The sequence below is a fragment of the Pygoscelis adeliae genome, unplaced genomic scaffold (genome assembly GCF_000699105.1).
Source record: "Pygoscelis adeliae isolate BGI_AS28 unplaced genomic scaffold, ASM69910v1 Scaffold286, whole genome shotgun sequence".
In the NCBI taxonomy this organism is placed as follows: domain Eukaryota; kingdom Metazoa; phylum Chordata; class Aves; order Sphenisciformes; family Spheniscidae; genus Pygoscelis; species Pygoscelis adeliae.
Genome location: NW_008825076.1, coordinates 4,917,776 through 4,930,124, shown reverse-complemented (window position 1 = coordinate 4,930,124; position 12,349 = coordinate 4,917,776).

Genomic DNA, 12,349 nt, shown 5'->3' with positions numbered 1-12,349 from the left:
GGACATCCTGATCCACTGGTCTACCCCCTCCTGTCTCAATCTCCTAACACATCTCACAAATTCATCCAGTGCATCCTAACAGTGCCCTGGGGTAAGTGTTGCTCCTGCTCCCATCACTTCTTTTGGAAGTAAACCTCCCTTCCTTGATGGCTATAAATCTTCTCTTCATTACCAGCCCAGAAGTGTCCTGTAGCTCTTGCACTAACATTTGTCATTTAGCTTAAACATCTTCCCTCCCCCTTCTATCTTCCCCAGTCAAACCAAGACAGAAGAAACCCATCTCCCTTTTGCATTCATATTGCTAAGGCAAACACACCAAGCTCCTCAGGTCCCTCCTGCAAATAAAGGTTCTCATGTCCTATGAGTAGCTCCGACCCAGTGTGAATTAATCTTCCTTAAATCCAGGACATCAGAAAGGTACACAGCACTCACAACTGATGCGAATAGGTGACAACCTCCACCTCTTCATCATGCACACCCCAGGACCCAGGGCTCAGCCTCTGCTCCTCAACTCGCCGCCACCGGCTACAGGATTTCCCTGGGAAGAATGCAGACAGGCGCCAGGCAGCAGGGCACTGCTGAAAATTTCCCGAGCCCCTCAGCTGCATCTTTAGAGATGTTAAACATGGCCTTTGAAAATCTGCCCTGCACAGAATTATCTCCAATTTCACAGAGATTCTGGGAACAGGATTGTTGCATCTTGTTCTAGTCGAACTGGCGTGTGCTGTGCCGGTATAATAGCTGGTGTTGTAGATTTAGTGCAGACACAGGCAGATGTAGCTTTTCTTATAAAAAGAGAAGTATGTTTTAAACAGCATGTATAACACCTCAAGTTCATAGCTTAAGTGGATGCAAAGAAGCAAGTATGTTATAAAGTCCACGTGCCTGAGACATACCACCATTTTAAAATATTTTTCCCTGACTGAAACCAGAAGATTTCTCTCAAGCCAGTAGGAAGAAAAAAATCAGCCTCTGTGAGACCATTGCAACCATATTTCCACAAGGTCAAAAGCCATTTCTGTCTGCAGTACCACCTGCCTGTCATGATAAATAATTTTTGTTCTGATTTGTGAAGTTTGCTGCCACAGGAATGAGCCCATTTGCTCCTTAATGTATGTAAGATGTGCAGCATGACACAGAATTTGCAACAAACAGACATGGTCCAATACCTTATACATCTGTCCTCAATATTTCATTCCCTAGAGATGTCAGCTTTTCAAGTGCAAGGTTACCAACAGTACTGATCCCTGACCAATATGTTACCTTAAGGTCTAGGCACTAAAGAAACCTTAGTACTTACACCGAGGACTTCTCTCCAGCAGTGAGACCACGTCTGTCGCTGAGAAAAGTGCAATCAATGCTCTTGCTTTTAAAACAGATGTTCCAAAACCATGCAAATATTGTAAAAACTTGGTATCTCACACATCTGTATAGTCATGCAGATTCCTCATATCAACATTGCTTGACTTAATGAGTAATATGTGCCAGAATACTTTTGTAAAGAAAATATTTCTAGGTATGAGGTTATGGAGTCATGCGTGAGAAGAGCCAGGCTATGGTGACGCATTTGGGTGTGCCTTTGGGTGTGTGCACCCAACAGAGGGCATCAGTGCAGCCCTGAGGAAGGTGCATCGGGATGTCTCTGACAAGAGATTTCAGTGAGTCCATAGTGCCAGCTCAGACTTCTCACCTGATGTTGAGGTGTCACAAAAAACCCCCACAAAACTCCCCCACTGAAAAATGTTATGATTTTATACCATTAAAAATATGTGGGCAACATTAAGAAACTATATAGTCACTCTTATGGCTGTATAGGTGTTTTGTGAGTGGGTTTTAAGACATATTACCACCCTGCTATAGAGAAGAAATAAGAAATGCCACAGCTGCTCTCCGCCTTACAGCATCTATTCCGCACATGGAAATCTGGCTGTTGTCTCGCAGGATGCCACAATGCCTAAAAAGACGCCAGCATCGGAAATCCCTGAGACTCACTCAAGATATGTGTACAAAGGTCCATCTGCCCCCATCTTAAGCAATGTTACTTACCACGAGGATGTTGGAGAAGGAAGGTTTGGAAAACCTAAGCAGAAATATCCCAAGTATTGCATCTGCTTGTGTAACCTGGCAAAATTTTCCAAATGCAAATCCTCTTAACAACAGTCTCAGACTTTCTTTGAGGTTTGGGAACTGTCTGTGTTTTCCACCGTTCCCTCAAGATCAGCAACACATTCAAACAGGTGAAGCAATCCTAGTTGTCCTGAGCCACCAAAATACACGGCTCAGCATGTTGTTAGTTTTTCGAACTATAGCTTTCCCTAAAGTGGGCTTATACAGAGAGGTGTGGCAGTGTCAGACTCGCCCCCGATCTAGCAGTGTGCTACTTGCCTGCCGTACCCTGATGCCCAGCACTGGGGTCCTCTAGGGTGGACAGATGAGCACATGCTTGGGTGAGATGCTGCAGCAGATGCTGGATAAAGCTTACTAAACTGCTCCCATTCACTGATATCCCGATTTTCTCCATCCCAAAGACTTTCCTATCATTCTTACTGAAAACTGAGTTCTGGGAGCATGATTTTCACTATGGTAGCAGGCTTGAGTCTGTGCATTAATAGGATTTACATGATTTTATCAAACCAATAATATTTTTGACACGTAGCAATTTTCTGTTTGTGCCAACCTTTGTCCCAGCCAGATCCTGTAGTGCCTGTGCTTCCCTACAGATAGCATGAGCCATCGCACAAGCCATCCCGTTTGAACACACCACCACTCGCTCACGTTCTCCTCTTCCTTTCCCTCCCCCAGACATTCTTTGACATGATTAGTGGCTAAATCAGATTCTTTAATTGAAAGAAATATAACTGAACTTTCTTCTGTTGGGAATGTGCCAGAGGCCACATCATAAGCAATGTCAAAGAATATTGGAAATAATATAGACCTCTGACATTTGTGTTTAGCGATTCAGCATGCCCCAGGTGGTTTGTTTGGGATCGGAATTTGTCACTGCTGTGAGGAGATAGTCTTTGGTGGTTGGGGCTTAAGGATTGCTGCAAAGAGATATAATAAGATATGTTTAAACAAGTCACTGGAATGCTATGCTTTAATCTCCCACAATGTTTTGCACAGCCATGTCCAGAAGGATTTCTTTATGAGAGACATCCAAGCATTGTCTTATTCTCTCTGAGATGGCAGCAACTGAAAAAATACCCATTTTTTAGAGCACCTTGCAGCTCAGACAGGAAATATTGAAATGTAACCACTTCATTTAGTCTTCACGCCATTCCTTTGTCTTTCCATCCCATCTTCTAAATACCAGAACAATTGGCAGTTATTCACTGAACCTTCCTCCACAACTGTACAAAACCCAAATTATTTATGGGATCCCACACGTGGGCCTCATGTTACACTTTTCAGATAAGATTTGCATCTTCCAGTTTATTTGTCTTCTCAGAGAACCACTGGGCTGGAATGACCCTTCAGAGGTCACCTAACCCATCCCTGTGCCCTGAGGATTATCATGTACAGTACAGCCTTCTTGTACCATCCGAACTCTGCAGTGTCTATTTCAAACTGAACTGTTTGAAGTTTAGACCAACTTTGTTTCATTTTCACTTACTTTTACTTCTCTAATGTTTTCATATTTCTCAGAAACATCTGATTCACAATCTCCAGAGTTTGCAAATAGCTCACCCCTGACACTCCTATGTACGTCTGCAGGGAGAATACCCTACTGCCCAGGGACCCTGTGTGGGCGAGAACCGCCACGTGCACCCAACACTTCAGGATTCGTAGGTTGCTGCAGATTTAGAACATGGTGTTTGTTACACTTAGGACTACTGTAAAACCAAGCACTTAACACATTTAAAAATATTAAGTTCCTTCCATGTTGCATGAAACTCACTTCACACATACGTGCACGTTTTGGACAGAAAATATATTTCCCAAGAGTCATGGTCTCGAGAGCAACTGTTTGCTATTCTTGTGCTTCTGTCTGTTGGGGCCTCTACTGTCAACTTCAAAAGAATCACTGTTAATTGTTAAAATTGATTTCCAACTATGTTTGATTTATTGCTGTATGTTGAATTGATTTATTGAGCTACTGCTCTCCCTTTGCATCTCAGGTGCTTGCTGACAGGCATGGAGCTGCCCTGCCTTTGCACTCGCCACTCCCCTGGAGAAGGGGAGCTGCTCTGGGGATACAAAGAGGCTTTTTCCGCGCAGCAGCTAGGGACCACCGACCGCCTGGTAGGGGAAACCCTCTGACATCTCCTTATTCCCTCCAACAGGTTAAAGAGGAATTTTTCACGAATAAATCTTTGAAATGGAAATGTGAATACTTACGGTGGAAGACGCACAGATGCATACCCTCACCCAATGCACACACACAAAGGACTCAAAAAAAATAGGGATTAAATATTTTGAAAGTTTTGCTGAAGTATTTGCAATATTAACTTTTCTATCTGCATATTCATTTGTAAAATGGAGCAACAGGCGAAAGCATGTCCCAAGCACGAGGTTTATACCTCCCCTTACAACAGGCAGGTCTCGCTGCCAGCGAGGCAGCGCTGTTTGTTTACAGCATCCTTGAGTTAGCCACCTCTAAGTAAGTCCCCAGCATCGTGTCCCCAGCTGTACTGAGAATGTGCCTACTTGCAGCTTTGCTGGGAGGTCACCTCCCACAAGTACCCAGTTTTTGTCAATCCTTAGGACTGTCACTGGATAAAGGTTTCACATTCTAAGCATTTGGGGTTGTAGCTTGTTACAGCTGGGATTGTTCTGCCTTGTGAATGCACTCTGGCCTAATTTGGCAGCAGCCACTTAAACTGCCCTAAAATCACGCTAGAAATCCTTGGAAAGATGTATTTTGGGGAGTCTTTTACAACCACTTTGGTGACTTTGTATTTACGTTTTCTGCTCTTGTATAAATCTATATTTTTCTCTCTTTTTTTTTTTTTTCCCCCACAGTCAAACCACTTGTGACTGAAGTACAAAATAGAGCTATTACCATTTTTCTTGCAGGCAACATCCCATAAAGTTTTAAAGACAGATTTAAACAATTACAGATTTAAACACTGCAGATTACTCATGCAGTTGACACCCTTCACTTTCTACCAAACAAATATTTATTAAAGTACAAATGGGGGCAAAAAAGAGCACATATTTTTTCTGTCCTGATCAGATGGAGAGAGCATGGAGTAGAAATGAGCTGCTCTAGGAAAACATCTGCAGAGAGATATTTCTTGCACAAGAACAGAGAGGGTAGGAGATCACATTGCAAAGCCAATGCAGGATGGAGAGCAGACAACCACTTTGGTGACTTTGTATTTACGTTTTCTGCTCTTGTATAAATCTATATTTTTCTCTCTTTTTTTTTTTTTGCCCCACAGTCAAACCACTTGTGACTGAAGTACAAAATAGAGCTATTACCATTTTTCTTGCAGGCAACATCCCATAAAGTTTTAAAGACAGATTTAAACAATTACAGATTTAAACACTGCAGATTACTCATGCAGTTGACACCCTTCACTTTCTACCAAACAAATATTTATTAAAGTACAAATGGGGGCAAAAAAGAGCACATATTTTTTCTGTCCTGATCAGATGGAGAGAGCATGGAGTAGAAATGAGCTGCTCTAGGAAAACATCTGCAGAGAGAAATTTCTTGCACAAGAACAGAGAGGGTAGGAGATCACATTGCAAAGCCAATGCAGGATGGAGAGCAGACCCCCGAAAAGGGGGTCACCCCTTTATACATCCACTGCACTAATGGAATTATGCACAGAGGTGGCTTTGACGCACAGCTGATGTAAGGAGCAACAGCAAATCCAGACGGGGACCATTCTCATCAGGACCCTGGAATAACCGAGGAGTTCATGATAGGGGATAAGGCCATACTTGAAATTAGGAGTGAGGAATGAAGAACTAAGTGTAACCTGCCTGGGCATGCTTACAGGTCAAAACCTTGGTAGGGGCATGCTGCGAATGCTCAAGTCTAGAGCAATGTAATCTGGGGGCTCCCCAGAGCGGCAAGCTGGCGTAGTCAGGAACAGGGCCCTAGAAATGGTTCGTGTCTTGCGGTGCCACACAGTATCCCAGCCTCCCTCTGTTAGCTTTAGACTCCTTTGTTGTCTTTTCTTATTACCCCCTAATTCTGGAAATATTTAAAGATGAACGTCTGCAATCGCAAGCAATAAATGCAAATAAAAGCATACAGCGGCCTTGAGCCCTAGCTGTTTTTGATTGTGGTCTCACCCTTCCGAAGGATGACTACACATGCCGAGATGGCAGTCCCTTAAAACCACAATGTCCCCAGGACCCCAGACCTCAGTCTCTGCCCTTGTCCGCTGTTATACTCCTCACACAGCAAACGCGGCCTTACGGTGTGAGCCTTGCAGCGCCAAGTGCAGAGGACAGCTGGGTGACAAGGATAGCTGTGGACAGGGGCAGTGGCGGTGCCCAAGGGACGTCTCCATTTAAAAGATAAAAATCTACAGCTATGCTTGAGATCACCAGAGTGGCATCTGGTAACATGCGGAGCCATGTTGCCGTTTGTTGATTTGTTTCTTTTTTAGCCCCCATACCTTGTTGCAATGATTACTAAATGTGGGTTGGACACAAATACATCCAGGTGGGGACAGCCGATAATGGCAGCATGTGCCAGTTCACAAAATAACAGCTGGGCTGGATCTCCTGCCAGAATTCAGATTATTTTTAAGAAAAGGAAAGCATTTTATAATTCTCCTTCAGCCCAGACTGAAATAACCCCGACACCATATAGAGCTGCTGAAATGCTTGTCCCCACTCTTCTGTTTAAGTGGAAAATTGATCGTGGACTTGGAAGCAGAAGTAACAGCATGGCAGTGAAAGCTGCCCCAGGGCAGACCGGGGCTGACCACAATCAGGTAGGGGAAACATCCCACAGCGCGGCCCCGACGCCACTGCCAGCTCCATTCTCCAGTCCCAGTAAGGAGCCGGGTGCCTGCAAGGACCTCCTGTAAGTGCTCAGGCCATGGCTTTTCTCCAGTATGGCACCCATCGAAGTAGCTTTGGGCTGTGCTTGGACACCTTTAGAGAAAAATTTACAGGGAGTACTCACAGTGATTCTCTTCTGTTTTTTGCAGAAAGGTGGCTTCATCATGAATAAAGAGTTTTTACAGAAGCCTACGTGGGCAGCGAGTGGATTTGTTCATCCCTTAATGTGACCACAAAGCTGGAATTAGACTTGCAGCAAGCTCGTGAGAAACAAACTCAACTGTATTTATCTCCATATCCCTGTCAGGCAGCGTTTGATTAGGAACAGCTCAGAAAGGCGGCAAATCTCCATTGGGTTTCAGTCTCAGGTGGTGTTTAGGGAAGCAGCAGTCTGGACACCCTGTTCTGGCCACTCCAGCCTGGTTTCCCTTTCTTTTGCTCTTCATGTAACAAAAATAGGATGGTTCGGGAACATGTTCGTTTTGCACATGTCCACACCATAACACACAGATCAGTAACACAGGTTTAGGTGCAGGATAAAGCTGGTCAAAATAAAGAAACCACTCTCATAGTGGTTCTTCTGTAGTTACTTATTTAACCAATTATTTAGGCATAAATGCTGCTGCAGATGCCTATAAAAGACTGGATGCTGGAAAACCCTGCTGGACCGAATCACGTTTGTTGAACAGTCACATGCTTTACTGTGAAGAAGAGTCAGACCTGGCCTTATCATAAGTAAATACATGAAAGGAATCAGTAATAATGCAGCAATAATTGTGTCCTGCCTCAGCACTAGAGGAAATGCAGCCTTTTAAAATAACCAGATAAAAGTCAAGCCTCAGCTTCACTCACATGCACCATATCTAAATAGGATGGTTCGGGAACATGTTCGTTTTGCACATGTCCACACCATAACACACAGATCAGTAACACAGGTTTAGGTGCAGGATAAAGCTGGTCAAAATAAAGAAACCACTCTCATAGTGGTTCTTCTGTAGTTACTTATTTAACCAATTATTTAGGCATAAATGCTGCTGCAGATGCCTATAAAAGACTGGATGCTGGAAAACCCTGCTGGACCGAATCACGTTTGTTGAACAGTCACATGCTTTACTGTGAAGAAGAGTCAGACCTGGCCTTATCATAAGTAAATACATGAAAGGCATCAGTAATGCAGCTTTAATTGTGTCCTGCCTCAGCACTAGAGGAAATGCAGCCTTTTAAAATAACCAGATAAAAGTCAAGCCTCAGCTTCACTCACATGCACCATATCTGCAAGTTCTGAGCACTGAAAATACTGAAAGTGTGTCTCTCTGCAGCTCTAAATAGATAGAAGAGAAGAACCTAGCATTTGTCTTCACTTCTTCCTCGGGAACAGGAGATTTTGTTTGCCACAAGGCTATATTTTGTTTCAAAATCACCCGACAAACAGGATTGCTGCTGTATGCTATCAAAATGGGATGCAAAAGCTACATCATCAAAGCACGACTTAAATAACTTTAGTCTTAAAAGAGAAGTGGAGGAAAACTAATTTAAGCATTTTGCTATGCATGAAGCGTTTAGTTTCTAAAATACAGTGCTTGCCATTAATATGGCCTATTAGAGGCCATAGCTCTTAGCTCTCCACACATCCGTTGAAGGGCACACTCTTCTCAGATCGCTGGTACTAACTTTTTGGAAAATTGCATTTGTTGCTCTGTATGCTTTGTGAAGCTATTGTAGCTGGAGGGGCAAGAGGAATTTTTTCCTTTGTTTGTAATGCTTCCACAATCCTAAATAAGCATTGTCTATAGCGCTGTCTGTATTGCCATGTCTTGTTCCCACCCACTTACATGGCATAAGATCCTTCAGTTCAGAGTCGTATCTCCAGCAGCCAAGAAACTCTTTAAACTTCATGTAAAATGAGAGCCACAAATCACAGTCTAAATTCAAACTAATCTCAACGAGTACATGCTCCAGACCTACTTTCTATGTAGACAACAGATAGTCTTTTCTAAATTATAGCAGTGGGGCCTGATCCTGCAAGGTGCTGAAAGCCACGAAAGGCAGAGGGGGCTGAGGACTCTCAGGGGTGTTGGCGATTTGTGCTGCTCAGTCCCATCTCAGCAGAAAGAGGATAGTAATGGACAAATTTAACTTTGCCTGTAGGAGTTTTATCTCGCCTCCTCCACTCCCTGACCCTCTAAAAGGCATCTCACCGGGCTGGCTATTTCTCCAGATCTTGTTTTAATTATTTAAGTTGAGCTAGAAGAGTTTTTGTCATTCCTTTTTGTGGAACACTCTGTACTTGGGGGGCCTCAGCTGGATATCCTGGGTTATGCAACCAATGGTTAAAGCTATTGTTTTCAGAAAGAAATTGCATGAATCTCATTAAATGCACTCTGATCAGGGGAGGCGGGACACGTCTTTAAAACTGCATTTGGATCCAATCCTATTGTCCTAGATAGGGCTGCCTGCCCTCATTTATGATTTAGTCTTAAAGAAACTATTGTTTAGCCTTAATTAATTTCATATTGGGCCGTATTATCACATTGCAACTGGCATTCGCTTGGAGATGCCTTCAGATAGTCGAGAATTGCTTTAAACCAGAAGAGGGCAGCAATTTCCCTGACAAGACTAAAAATGCAGTACAATGGTTTATTTAAAACAGGTTTGACAAGGTATAAACAATCCAAAGGGCACTAGACTTGCTGCAGTGTGAGCTAGAAATGGAAAAAGAAAAACATGCATGCAAGAAAAAGGTTTGTCATTCATTACCCAGCTATTCAAACCACAGGTGTATAAATACTTCAGGCTTTATTGGCCTCTTGACTTAGATAGCGTTAAGCATTTGTTATCAGTCTTAGACACTTTATAGCCACTACGATGGACTACAGCCTACATTCATAAAGGAAGAGAACCAGTATGTCACTTTTCTTTCTCTCCAACCCCCACGATTTATGTACATAAGCAGAATTGGTACTGGAAGTTCTTGTTCTTCAACACATCAAAGTGGACCAAAAACTAGCCTTCAGTCAGGAGCCATCCTACAAGCCAAACTAATTCCTGATGCAATTTTATTTCGGTTTTGCCTACTGTGAAATTCTTGCAGAAAGGCCTGATGACAACAAAAGATTCTGCCCTTGCTCCTAAGCTCTCTGCCTCGGTAATATTCACCCTCTCCCTTCATGAACACAAGCCATTAACTAGCACTACTCTGAACAGATTGTTTAATGGTTTAATACAGAAAAGAAGCAGAATATCCCCAAAATTTCCTTGTAACCATATTGCTTTCCCATTCCTAAGTAAGAAAAGGTAACAAAGTTACCCGCAAGCTGTGTGACGGATAATGCACAGCTGGTGACAGCAGGCCAGGGCTCACAAAGTGGCAGCCTGAACTGCCGAGATGTTTTACAGCAAATCTTGGCGGCACCGTGTTACCTATTGCCCTTGGCTGTGCAGAGCCAGGACCGACAGCCTGGGGATCCCATCCAGGCTTCTCCGTCCCCACATTCCCTCCCAAAGGCACTGCAGGAAGGAGGAGATCCCTCAGTTCCTTCCAAGGACATCTCATTTTTATGAGATGCCTGAAATGAAGGAAAGCATTGTTAGGTGTGTGATGGTCACAACACACTGTAAGGTTGTAACAGCTACGAGGTGGGCGAAAATGTTTTGGTTTTTCTTGCAAAGAATTGGTTTTCCTGATTTTCTTTTGTTTCGTTTTCTTATGCCTAATTTTCCCCTCCAAGGAGCTGTTCAAGGACTCAGTTTTCTGCAAAGAGCAGACAGCAAGTCCTCCTTTATCCAAGAAAAAACGAAACCAAGCCCGGGGATACTTGGACTAATGCAGAAACATGCTGGAGTTGTCTGTGGAGAAGAGAGGGATTTGGGGAATCCTGGCAGCTCTTCCTCACCATACATTTTCCCTTCCAAAAAGCAAATGAAAGGCAACTGCCAGAGCTAAACAGGCTGAGTGCTGCTAACCCAACATTTCCAGAGAGGCCAAGAAATCTTGAGGGTTTTTTACTGAAATGTGAAGCAGTTACAGTTCAGCATACGGGTGGCGAGTGGCTTGTTCACCACTCTGCCTTTCTTTGCTTCAATAGAGGAGGCAGATCCTTCACTGGTATAAACTGCTGATAAAATCAATCCCCTGATGCCAGTGAAAGTTTTTAATGCATTTTTGTTAAAATACTTTAAGGGTTTGGACACTGATTTTCCTTATGCCAACACAGAAACCAAAAAGGGGTGATAAATCCAAATAGCTCCAGGAAAAAATCAAAATACCTAGGTATTATGGAAAGAGTTTAATACATCTTAAACAGCAATTCTCCATCCCTTCTAGAGGATGACCCATCCAACCATTTTTAATACGTTTATCTTCTTTCGTGGGGTTTAGCAAATAGTTTGAGAAACTTATCATAAGTAAATACATGAAAGGCACCAGTAATGCAGCTTTAATTGTGTCCTATACAATATATTGCATCTCAATTCTAGCTATTTAGTGTTAGTCATTTGCAATATACTCTAGACATGCTAATTTCTCATTAGAAACTGAACTTTTAAACAAGAATCCAGAAAAATTAAAATCTGGAAGAAAAATTTTGAGTATAGAATCTGAAATGTATGTTTTTCTAATGTTTAGAAACACTCCTCTAAATAATTGAAAATCCTTGTAACCTGCAAATTGTGGAATTACAAACCCATACAAACTGGCATTGCTATTCACAATACTATTCACCACTATTTTTAATTTTTAAATGCCACCTCTAATCATATTTCTCCCATCATAACATTGCCCTGTCATCACTTTCCTTCCCTTCCTCCAGGCAAATGTTGATGTAGGAAATGCAGGAAAAATTTTGTGCTGAAAAACAGGTGGGCAATTTTCAAGGGTTTTTTTTAATAGCATCTTTTATCTCCTGATCATTTGTTCGACCTTTGACCTTTGTGATATCCTTTCCTGTATTTTTAGTTCAGAGAAGTATTTAAAAAATTGAAGTTTAAGAGAAAAAAATTCTTAAGGGTTACCATTGCAACTGAGGTTCTTTCCTTGCAAATTTCTAACGAAAATAGGCAACCAAATTTCCATGATTTTTTCCTGCTTTTCAATCAACCCTAGGAACAGCTGAAATGTTGCACATTTTAACACCACATTAAGATTCAGCATTTGATATTACACAATTTTAAAAAAAGGCAACATAATTACTTCCTTCACATTTTTTTTTATCATCTGCAAGAGTAAAAAGTAAATTTCAGATCGATGCCTAACATGAACGCTGGCTTCCAGGATGTTGGACCACTGTAATTTGCTGATTCTGATAGCAAGCCTATCTGTGAAAGTCTTCAAAGAAAAGCAAGTTAATTTTTCACCTCGGGAACAATCGGGAAAGAGACACCT